Source organism: Bos indicus, chromosome 19 (genome assembly GCF_029378745.1).
Source record: "Bos indicus isolate NIAB-ARS_2022 breed Sahiwal x Tharparkar chromosome 19, NIAB-ARS_B.indTharparkar_mat_pri_1.0, whole genome shotgun sequence".
In the NCBI taxonomy this organism is placed as follows: Eukaryota; Metazoa; Chordata; class Mammalia; order Artiodactyla; family Bovidae; genus Bos; species Bos indicus.
The window spans coordinates 24,387,142-24,400,205 of NC_091778.1; the positions used below are offsets into that span (position 1 = coordinate 24,387,142).

The window sequence follows — 13,064 nt, forward strand, 5'->3', positions numbered from 1 at the left end:
GCCTGCTTGATAAGTACACAGATGAGACTTCAGCAGCCATACCCCACTGATGCCCTTTTCTTGGAGCAATTAAGCTAAGAGCCAAGGTGGGCTCTGGTCCACTCAGAAGGGCACAACTGGCTTCACCAGGGTATCAGAACAAACTTAGTGGCTGCTGGATTACAACTGTTGTGGTTGGCCACGTTGAGGCAGGAGGAAGACAGAGCTGAGTTTGGCTTCTTAAAGAGGCAAGAACCCCAGAATGAGAACATGAAATTGGTCTATTACAGCAAAGAGAAGGGTTAGCTCCTTGCCATGACTATCTCTAGCTCTAATTTCCACTCTAGAAGTGTTTAACACCAGCAGTGTAAATCAAATGTTCCTCTTTTCCTTTTATATGCACCTGAAAATCTTAACAGACCCCTACCTGAGATCCCAATATGAAAAAGTACAGACTGCCTAAGAAAGGATGGGGGAAAAAAAATCACCTAACGTATGAAAAGGTATTAAATTGAACAGAAGGATACCAATGTAAGGAATAAGTGAATATGTCTCTAGAACAGTCATTGCAAAAACTCTGGACTTTTTCATTTAATCTTCAACACTAATGACAAAAGGAGAGATAAACAGACCATTGGAACAGAACATAAAGCCCAGAGATGGACCCCAACATAAAGTCACGTGTGTTACATAATAAGTCAATGATGCTCAATCAATGGAAAATGCTCCTGTATGTAAAAAAATTAACCTTGTCTCTACCTCATGCCACAAACAAAAATTAATTTGAGATGGATTACAGACCTAAGTATGAATGATAGATAATCTTCTAGAAGAAAAGAACAGACAAATATCTTCATGATCTTGTAGGCAAATAGCTCTTACATAGGACACAAAAAGCATTAACCATTAAAGAAAAAAATTGATAAATTTGACTTCATAAAAATTAAGAACTTGTGTTTATCAAAAGACATCATTAAAAGTGAAAATATGAGCCAAGGGTGAAAATATGAGAGAAGGTATGAGAAAATGTGAGAGAAGGTATTTTTAATACAAACATGTATACCCAACACAGGACTTATATTCAGAGTACTTTAAAAATTATTCTATAAATTGGTAAGAAAAAGAAAAGCCACTGAAAGGAAAAATGGGCAAAAGTCAGGAACAGGCACTCCATAGAAGAGGACATCCAAGTGACCAAAAGCAGAAGAAAAGGTTCTCAACGTCACTATTCACCAGGGAAATGTGAATCACAGTCACAACGAGATACTTCTGCACACCCACCAGAAAGGCTAAAATGAAAACCAAAACCAAAACTAAAACCAAGACTTGGCAAATACGTGGAACAACCGAAGTTCTCGTATACTGCAGGTGGTCATGTATACTGGTACAAGCTCCCTGGAAATCTGCTTGGCAGTGTCTACTGAAGTTAAACACACATCTACCTTACAACCTAACAAGCCCATTCCTAGGTACGCGTCAAAGAGAAATAGAGTGCATGTCCATGGTTGCTTTATTCATAATAACCAAGATTGGTAAAAGAAACGTCCATCGACAGGAGAAGTAGTAAACTTTAGTGTATTTATACACAAAATGCTACACGGCAATAATGCAGAGTGAACTCTTACCTGAATGACTCTCTCATAGACCGTGTTGGACAAAAGAAACAAAGGCTATCTACTGAATACAATATAATTCTATTTATACACATGTCAAAAACAGGCAAAACTAACAGACAGTGAACAAGGTCAGGATAACTGTTACCTGTGTTAAGGGAGAGGGAAGAGAGGGGACATAACAAAGCCTGCTGGGATTCGAGAAATATTCTGTATCTTGATGGGGGTCACAGTTAGCATGAATAGAACCATATGTAAAAGGTACTGAACTCAAATTTACAAGTAGTGCGTATTACTTAGTGAAGGTTAACCTTCAATAAACAAGTAAAAAACAACACCACACACACACAAACCAGAGTAAACTGCATTTCAATCTAGAGAAGGCAGTCATATGAGAAAATAATCAGGAAAAACTATAGGTAAGGCTATGTTATGCTAAGTCGCTTCAGTCGTGTCCGACTCTGTGCGACCCCATAGACGGCAGCCCACCAGGCTCCCCCGTCCCTGGGATCCTCCAGGCAAGAGTACTGGAGTGGGTTGCCATTTCCTTCTCCAATGCGTGAAAGTGAAGGTGCTCAGTCGTCTCCGACTCCTAGCGACCCCATGGACTGTGCCCCATCAGGCTCCTCTGTCCATGGTATTTGCCAGGCAAGAGTACTGGAGTGGGTTGCCATTGCCTTCTCCAAGGTAAAGCTATAAGCAGCAGCTAAATATAGCAAAAGAAAAGCAAATCACTGATATGCGTGATTTGGTTGAGTCTCTTCTGTAACACAGAAGAGAATACAGAGATGAAAATAACGGGCAGGTGAGAGTAAATCTTTAAAAAGCTATTCCAGAAAGATCAAGACTGATGGGAAAAGAGCAATAATTTAAAAAATGAGAAAGGAAAGGGGAGGGGGAAGGAAAAGTAAACTTTCCCAAGTAACAGAGACAGAGACATTTGGAGCCTGAATATTCAAAAGTGAAAGAAAGTGAAGTCACTAAGTCCTGTCTGACTCTTTGTGACCCCATGGACTACAGCCTGCCAGGCTCCTCCGTCCATGGGATTTTCCAGGCAAGAATACAGGAATGGCTTGCCATTTCCTTCTCCATATTCAAAGCTCATGCTAAAAAACTTAATTTGAAACCAACACCTTCATTAGAGATGACAAAAAAAAAGTGGGCTTTGTATTTTTTTTAAAAAATGAATACAAATTTGTATTCAGTGGAAAAGAGTGCTGTGATCAATTAGTAATGCCTGTCTTTGGCACAGAATGTAAACGCACCTATGAGACATTTGCCATCTGTGACTGAGACATACCCTGGTTCAGTCTTTAACTTCCAAGGACAATGAGAAAAAATAATCCTATTAGCATTAAAAAACAAAACAAAAGAACCCACACAAATCTGACTGGCCTCATACTTCTGTGCCCCGCACTGCCCTATTCATGTAGAAGGGCAAAAGAAAGATGTTCTCAGATAAACTAAAATCTCACTGATACCTATACAAACTAGGAAACGGAGGAGTGGTGAGAGGAGGAAGCAGGAAGTCTTGCACTTATGCATGGGGGTGTGTGGCAGAAACTGCCAGTTGTTTCCCATTATCTGTTCTCCTTCTCTTCTTCTGTAACAGAGCCCTTGATTTTTAGCTGTGTATACAGTCCATGGGATTGCAAAGAGTTGGATGCAACTGAGTGACTAACACTTTTTTTCATGGTCTACCTATTAATAGAATAAAAATATTTCCCAGTCTACACTGCAGTTAGGTTTGGCCAAGTGACTCCGTTCTGGCCAGTAGAATGTAGACTGTAATGTGTATGAACTCCCAGGGAAGGCCCTTATTAAAATTTTTTTAAAAATTGCATTCCTTCTTTAACTGTTTCTACTTCACACAGGCTTGCATGCAGATGAAGTGGCTGGCATTCCAATAGCTATCTTAGACTTTAAGAGGTTGTTGGAAATGAAAACCAAGTAAAAAGCACATCAAAAAAGTAGAAACTTGGTCCATGACACTATGGAGTGTCAAATCCAAAAACTTCTGGGCTTCCTCCACTTGAGAGGGAAATCTATCTTATTTAAGTTACTGTTATTGGGGGGTCTTTTGCATCTTGCAGCTGAACATAATCCTAACTAAACTGAGAGCTAGTTATATCCTATTTAATTTTTCCACTTGATAAGTAGAGGAAAAGAACTTAATGTATTTTATTTTAAAAATCAGAGATAAACTGGAATTAAAATGCTATGAATATAGAAGTATTGGTTGTACAACACTGAATGTTCTAAATGCCTTTGAATTGTTCACTTTAAATGGTTAACTTTTATGTTATATGAATTTTACCTCAATAAATTAAATTCTAAAGAAAAAAAATCCCAAAGTAGAAATTAATAACAACAGTTTAAGAAACCCAACTTTAAAAACAAACTTCCAAATAACTTTAGAATCAAAAAGAAAAAAATCAAAATGATAATCAAAGACTACTTAAAAAATGACCATTAGAAGAGTATATATTTAAATGGATTAGAGTACAGCCAAAGTATTAGTAATCACATATTCAAAGTCATAAAGCTTTTAAGTAAACTAGTAAGAAACAAGCAAACACAGAAGATTCAACACAAGCAGAAGAAAAAAACAAGAATAAAAGAAAAAAAAGATAAAAGTTAATAAATTAGAGGACAATAAATATATGAGCTAGTTTTTTAAAATGAAGAAATGTAAATAGCTAACATTTTAAGAAAAAAGTCAGAGAACAGAAAAAAAAAAAGGGAAGATTTTAGAGAAATGGATGATATTTCGGGATAAGGTCAGTCAAGAAAACTGACACAAGTGATGAAAATACCCTCACTGTGGTGATGTTTACACTACCACATATTTTTGTCAAAACTCATACTTTGAATCAAACACTTAACTGCTGAACTATTTATTGTATGTATTTGTTATAGCTTAATAACCTTACCTAAAACATTTTTTTCTGCCTAAAAAACTGACTCAGAAACTAAAAAAGCCTTAAAAAAACACATACTAAGGGAAGAAACAGAAAAAAGGAGGTGTCAGAGGCTTTCTTTTCAAAACTACTAGAGGCTGAGGTGCTTTTATAGGTAAGTTCCTTCAGTTTATTCACCTATTCAGTCAGTAAATATTTATTCATGGTATGGAACAGGATCCATTCTCCAGGCACTGTTCTAAGCACTAGGGAGTGCACAGTAAATAAAATAAAAGTTTTTACATTCTGGTGGAGGACAATCAACAGGCAAAGCAAAAACAAAACAAAATCCAACTTGTCAGGCAGGTGACGGAAAGTGTTAAGAAGAAAAATAAGAGTTCAGTGAAGGGACAGAGAGTGCCTGGGGTAGATGTCCATTCTTTACCGTTTATTACTGGTAGACAACTTTCTGATAAGGTTGGCTCTTGAACGGGAATCTGAAGGACTTTAGGAAGTAAGCTGTGCAGTTGGGTAACAGCAGAACAGAAGTGCAAAGGCCCAGAGACCTGAGTTGTTTGGCATGATTAAAGAATGAGGAAGCCAGTTTGGCCAGTGAAGAGTAAGTGGAGAGTGGTAGGAGATGAGGTCAGAAAGGATGTAAGCCTTGGCAAGGGCTTGATATTTTCTTCTGAGTGAGATAGGAATCCTCTGGAGGGGCTTGGAGCAGTGGTATTAGCTAATCCAACTTACATCTTAAGATCACCCTGGCTGTTGTGTTGAGACTAGGCTGAAGGGGAGAAAAGATCACAACACGCCTACACGAACAGTCTAAGCAAGAGAAAGGAATACTTTGGATTAGGGTGGTATTAGCAGAAATCATTGTTAAATGGCTGGATTCTGTACATATTTCAAAGGCAGAGTAAAAAGACTGCTGAGAGGCTGAAGGTAGAGCATGCAAGACAGTCAAGAATGACTCTATAAGTAACACACTCTATATACTTGTCAGGTCACAGAAAAAGAAAAGCTGCTTCCCATTTCTTTGCATAGAGTCAGTACACCAGAATACTCCAATACACAAAGAAAAAAAGCAGTAAAGACAGAAAAGAGAGGCCAGGCCCACTATGGAAATGAATATAAACACCCTAAGTAAAAAAACAGCACATCAAATGTAGCAGACCACTAAAATGCAACCCAAATAAGGTTCATCCCAATAAGAAAAGGACCAAATTTAGAAAACATTAATTTAAAACACACCACATATAAAGATGTGGTACATCTATACAATGGAATACTACTCAGTCATAAAAAAGAACAAATAATGTCATTTTCAGCAACATGGATGCAACTAGAGATTATCATACAAAGTGAAGTAAGTCAGTAAGAGAAAGAGAAATACCATATGACATCACTTAAATGTGGAACCTAAAATACGACACAAATGAACCTATCTATGAAACAGAACAGAGTCAGGGACACAGACTGGGGGGTGCCAAGGGAAGGAGGGGTGGAAGACGGTCCAAGTGGGAGTCTGGGATTAGCAGATGCAAACTGCCATATACATAGAATGAATAAAGAACAAGGTACTATAGTATAGCACACGGAACTATATATTCTTGGGATATACCATATCAATATCTTATGATGAACCACAGCGGAAAAGAATATGAAAAAGGATGTATAACTGAGCCACTTTTCTGTATAACAGTAATTAACACAATATTGTAATTCTACTATAATCCAGTGAAAGTAAATGAAAAAAGTTAAAAAATCACATAAACTAATGAATAAATGATCACCTAAGAAGAGAATTAGTAAGAAAATTTGATGTGATAGCAGAATATAAAAGTTAGCTTTCCCCAAGTACTATATAGACAGTGTACTGAAAAAAATCCCATTCATTATAGCAAGAAAATCAATAAAAAACATGGGAGACATAAAGTACTGATGTCCAGAGAATACATTGTTTTAATAAGAAAACTTGTAACAATGTCAAATTTTCTTCAAAGATATTTTTAAAGTGAATGCAATTCCAATCAAAATACCATGAGGACTGCTCCTTTCTGGCAGTGCATATAGTAAAACTGGAACCACAGAGAGAAAATTAGTATGCCCTCCTACACAAGGATGACATACAAATTTGTAGATATGTCCTTTTTTTCTTTTATTGCATATTTGAAAATTGCTGAGAGAGTACATCTCAAAAGTTCTCTTCACACAAATAGGAAATCTGTACCCATGTGTGGTGAGGGATTCCAACTAGACATTATTAACTTAGGAGATCAAACCAGTCAATTTTACAGGAAATCAATCCTGAATATTCATTGGAAAGACTGATGCTGAAGCTCCAATACTTTGGCCACCTGATGGAAGAACTGACTCATTGGAAAAGACCCTGATGCTGGGCAAGATTGAAGGCAGGAGGAGAAGAGGATGACAGAGGATGAGATGGTTGGATGGCATCACCAACTTGATGCACATGAGTTTGAGCAAGCTCTGGGAGTTGATGAAGGACAGGGAGGCCTGGCGTGCTGCAGTCCATGAAGTCACAAAGAGTCGCACATGACTGAGCAACTGAACTGAACTGAGACTTATTGTTGTGATCATTTCACAATGTATTCATATATCTAATCATTATGTTGTATACCAAAAACTAATATGTTACATATTAATTATATCTCAACTAAAAAATACCATGAGGATTTTTTTTTTTGGGGGGGTGCAGTGGGATTGAAAATTATTCTGAAGTTTGTATAAAGCATAAGTAGATGGGAAAAGCCAAAGGTATACAGCAATAAAATATAAAAGGAATGTGTGTAAACTCACATCAGTAGAATTAGAACACATTACAAAGCTACAGTAACTAAAATGGCAAGGTTATGTTTCAAGAACAGACTAGCAAAAAATAATGAAAGTCCTAAAAACAGATGCTAGTATGCATTTGCATCTATGTATAAAAACAGATTCTAGCATAGCGTATCCATGTATCAGTATATAATGAAGCTTAACTTTTAGTTAAGCTAGAAGTTTAATAAATCATTTAATAACTGATGCTACTTTATCAACTATTTATAGAGGAGGCTAAGGATGGGGGGACATATGTGCACACATGGCTGATTCATGTCTATGTGTGGCAAAAACCACAATATTGTAATTATCCTCCATTTAAAATTAATTAATTAATTAAAAAATTAAATTAGATCTCTATTTCACACCATTCAGAAAAATAAATTGTTTTTAAATAATAAAAATTTTTCAAAAAGTAAAATAATGAGAATAAAATATGAATATTCATTTGGTTTGAAGTTAGGAAGACTTTTTAAAGTATAAAAACAAATTTCATAAAGGGAAAATTAAAGATTTGGCTATGTAAAAATTTAAATCATTGACATTTGAGAAGAATCCCATAAATAATGGAAGGTAAGTGACAAACTGTAGAAAATATTTTCAATGTAAATGACTGAAAAGGGTTCAAATCCTTGTCAGAAAGGCCTTTAAGTGAAAAATACTCCAAAAAAAACAGGCAAAGGATTTGAAAAGGTCTCCTTAAAAAGACATAAAAATGCCAATGCTCAAAAGTACCTGAGAATTCCTCTTTTAAACATTTTCAAGATCATTTTCTTAATTACAGTGGTACTGCTCATTATTTGAAAGACCCGTTTTATTTTTAACTTTAAAAAGGAATTAAAAAAAAAGAAAAAGGAATAACTGAATTTGCTCACTGTATTTATTGCCTATTGAAAAAATATTTACTATTCTTGATTCCAAGTGTTGTTCTGGCTATTTAAAAGAAAAACAAACAACTAACACAACATTGTAAATCAACTGTACTCCAATAAAAATTAATTTCAAATATCAAAATAGTTCAATGATATTTTCTTTATCAGTGAGATTAATGAAAATGACTGAAATAAATGAAAACATAGGCAATCTCACCAGAAAAACAGAAAATGAAAAAGAATCAAATGCAAAGTCTAGAACTGGAAGGAAAAAAAAGGAAGCCAACACAACAGAACAAACCCAATAATCCAATATCTGAAATAAGAAAGTCACTGGATGTGCTTAAAAGGAAATGGAGATGATATAGAAGTGAGTAAATTTGAAATCTCAAATCTCTGTATAGCCACAAAGAAGAAGCCCCATATTCTGTGTATACACAATATTCAAATTTCTGGCCTGACTTCTAAACCATGTATGTGTAGATTAAATGTAAAAAACAGTAAAACAACAAGACCAGACAAACAAAATGGATGTTTGACCTACTGCAATTTGAGTCCAAGCAACGAAAATGCCTAATACACTAAAGCAAAACCCTTCTCTGGAGGAACAAAACAAACTCCACAGGACATTTACAGTCACAGGGTAAAATCTCAAATCACTCAATGTATAAAGGAACAAGACAATGTGACCTACTCTTTTTGTAAAGTATTTTTTAACTGAAGTTTTCAGTTCAGTTCAGTTCAGTTCAGTGGCTCAGTCGTGTCCGACTCTTTGCGACCCCATGAATCGCAGCACGCCAGGCCTCCCTGTCCATCACCAACTCCCAGAGTTCACCCAACTCACGTCCATCTAGTCAGTGATGCCATCCAGCCATCTCATCCTCTGTCGTCCCCTTTTCCTCCTGCCCCCAATCCCTCCCAGCATCAGAGTCTTTTCCAATGAGTCAACTCTTCGCATGAGGTGGCCAAAGTACTGGAGTTTCAGCTTTAGCATCATTCCTTCCAAAGAAATCCCAGGGCTGATCTCCTTCAGAATGGACTGGTTGGATCTCCTTGCAGTCCAAGGGATTCTCAAGAGTCTTCTCCAACACCACAGTTCAAAAGCATCAATTCTTCGGCGCTCAGCTTTCTTCACAGTCCAACTCTCACATCCATACATGACCACTGGAAAAACCATAGCCTTGACTAGCCAGACCTTTGTTGGCAAAGTGATGTCTCTACTTTTGAATATGCTATCTAGGTTGGTCATAATTTTCCTTCCAAGGAGTAAGTGTCTTTTAATTTCATGGCTGCAGTCACCATCTGCAGTGATTTTGGAGCCCCCAAAAATAAAGTCTGACACTGTTTCCCCATCGATTTCCCATGAAGTGATGGGACCAGATGCCATGATCTTCGTTTTCTGAATGTTGAGCTTTAAGCCAACTTTTTCACTCTCCACCTTCACTTTCATCAAGAGGCTTTTTAGTTCCTCTTCACTTTCTGCCATAAGGGTGGTGTCATCTGCATATCTGAGGTTATTGATATTTCGCCCGGCAATCTTGATTCCAGCTTGTGTTTCTTCCAGCCCAGCGTTTCTCATGATGTACTCTGCATAAAAGTTAAATAAGCAGGGTGACAATATACAGGCTTGACGTACTCCTTTTCCTATTTGGAACCAGTCTGTTGTTCCATGTCCAGTTCTAACTATTGTATAGTTGATGTTTAAGTTACAGACACACAACACAGTGATTCACAGCTTTCAAAGATTTCCCACTTATACTGTCAAACACTGGCTATGTTCCCCTCTGTACAATATCATTGTAGTTTATTTTATACTGAATAATTCATAACTCTTTATCTCCTACCTCTATATTGTCCCCTTCCCAGCAATTTGTTTATTCTCTGCAACTGTGAGTCTGCTTCTTTTTTGTTATAATCACTGGTTTGTTTTTTGTTTTGGGCTGTGCCACATGGCACGTGTGGGACCTTAGTTCACTGACCAGGGATCAAATCCATGGCCCTCGCAGTGGAAGCAAGGAGTCTTAACCACTGGATCCCCAGAGAAGTCCTGTTGTATTGTTTAGATTCTACACATAAGTGATATCACACATTATTTCATGTGACCTATTTCTAAGAGAAAAGATAGGAAATGGAGACCACTTTAGAAATGACACAAATGTTAAAATTAACAGCAAGATTAGCGACAAAGTTACTATAATGGCATTCAATGAGATAAAGGAAAATGACTGAAATAAATGAAAACATAGGAAAGCTCAGCAGAGAAATAGAAACTGGAAAAGAATCAAATGGAAAGTCTAGAACTGGAAGGAAAAAAAAGGAAGCCAACAAAACAAACCCAGCAATCCAATATCTGAAATAAAAAAGTCGCTGGATGTGCTTAAAAGGAAATGGACATGACAAAGAAGTAAGTAAATTTGAAGTAAGAATGGAAATCACTCAAGGTGAAGAGGAAAAAAATAAACAAAGCCCTTGATTTGGGAGACAATAGCAAAAGGCCTAACATATGTGTAAATGAATCTCAGGAGAGATTGGAGCAGAAAAAAATAACTTTAGTAATAATGCCTGAGAGTCCCCCAAATTTGGTGAAAGACAATTTGTAGATTTAAGAGCAGTGAAGCCCAAGCAGGAGAAATACAAAGAAAATCATGCCTAGACATATCATAGGTAAACTACTGAAAACCAGATACAGAGAAAAATCTAGAAAGCAGCCAGAGAAAAATGCCCCACTACATGTAGAGAACAACAATCTTAATAAATGCTAATTGATGTCTTATCAGAAACTATACAGGCCATAAGACAAAAGATGACTGTATTTAAAGTACTGAAAATTTTATATACCCAGTGAAGAGAACTTCAAAGAAGGAAATGAAATAAAGACTTTTTTTTTTCTGATAAAAGAATACTAAGAGAATTTGTAGCACATGCCTTAGGAGAAAAGCCAAAAGCTCTTCAAGCCAGAGGGAAATGATACTGCCTGGATACTTGCCTCTTCACAAAGAAATGGTAAGTATCTGGATAAATACAAACAACAACTTTTCTACCTTCTTAAATTAAAAAAGACACATAGATTTGTTTAATGCAAAATTATAACATTTTACAAACTGAATATCCACATTCCAATGAACGAGGTTGGTTCCTTACCTAACATCATACATAAAAATTAACTCAAAATGGGTCAAAAATTTAAACTTACGAGCCCAAACTACAAAACTCTTAAAGCATAGGAGAAAATCTTTACATTGTTGGATATAGTAATGATTTCTGCACAAGACACCAAAAGCACGTGCCACAAAGAAAAAAACAGACACAATGGTAAAATTAATGCCACATATTATGTACACACACACACACACACACACATATGTGTGTACATGTACATGTGTGTGCTATATTGATCACAGCTTGCGGGATCTTAGTTCCCCAACCAGAGATTGAAACTGGGCCCTCAGCGGTGAAAGCACGGTATCATCAGGGAATTCCCAATCTTACATGTATTTTACCACACATGTACAAACCGCCTTATCAGCACAAGAATTTAGCATTTTATTTCAAATATTTGCTAACATTTAGTAGAAATAAAATTTGCATGTCTTTGAAGTAAAAAACCAAAACCCAAACACAACCTCGTAACACTGTCATGTTGGTGTATATAATATATTATGTATACAGTATATTATATACACATGTATGTTATTGTATACAGTATATACCACGTAACAACTAAAATAATACAAGAGCAATGGGTAACTGGAACTGTATGCTTGCAAGATTTCTACATTTTATGTGAAGTGGTACAACAGCAACTCTTAAGTAGTCTGAAAAGTTCAGGACATATACTATAATCTACAGAGCCACCACTGAAAAACAGCAAATAGAAATACCCAAAACCCCAATAAATAAGTTAGAGTGGAATTCTCAATAAAAATCATATAATGTAAAAGAAGACAGGAAAGTAGGCACAAAAAGAAGATATATATATATATAAAGAAGGAACAAAAAACCCAGCAGGGACAAACAGAAAACAACTAACTAAATTGTAAACCTGAATTCAACCATCGGGTTAGTTACTTTAAGTGTTAATAAACTAAACACTTCACTAGAAAGGAGGAGATTTTCATTATGGATTAAATGTAAGACCCAATTACATCCTGTCAGTAGAGATTTTTATATATAAAGATACAGACTGCTTAAAAGAAAATGGACGGAAAAAGATATACCATGCAAACAAAAAACATAAGAATGCTGGAATGGCTATATAAATATCAAGAAAAAAACTGATTTTAAGGCAAAGTATTATCAGAGATGAAAGAAGGACATTCCAGTGATAAAATGGTCAGTTCATCAGGAAGCTAAAATAATCATAATGATGTGCCTAGCAAGAGATCTCCAAAATATAGAAAACAAAAATTGACAGAATTAAAGGGAAGAACAGAAAACCCACAATCATATTAAGAGATTTTAACATTCCTCTCTCAGAAATTAACAGAACACCAAGACAAAATAAGAGTAAAGACAGGGGATCTCAACACTATCAACCACTGTGACCTAATTGATATTTATACAACACTATGCCCAACGTACAGAATACATTCTTTTCACTGCGCGTACGGTTATGGTCTTCCAAGTAAATATGTGAGAGGCCATAAAGCAAGTCTCAGTAAACTTAAAAGGGCTGAAATAGTGCCAAGTATGCTCTCTCATCACAATGGAACTAAATTAGGAATCAGTGACGGTAAGATATCCAGGAAAACCTGAAATACTTGGAAATTAAGCCACACACTTCTAAATAACCCATATGTCACTACATACAGATCTTAAAGACATCAAAATAACAAGAAGACATTATTATGAACCAC

At 36.1% G+C, this 13,064-nt stretch overlaps 1 protein-coding gene and 1 non-coding gene across 6 annotated transcripts in view; one reads left to right on the forward strand and one right to left on the reverse strand.

Moving 5' to 3' along the window:
* Positions 1-13,064, reverse strand: part of SMG6 (SMG6 nonsense mediated mRNA decay factor) — a 200,976-nt gene that overhangs the window by 42,170 nt on the left and 145,742 nt on the right. The gene's annotated exons all lie outside the window — the stretch shown is intronic.
* Positions 6,545-6,652, forward strand: LOC139177819 (U6 spliceosomal RNA). Its single transcript, XR_011562287.1, has one exon. It is a non-coding gene; the product is annotated as a U6 spliceosomal RNA (small nuclear RNA).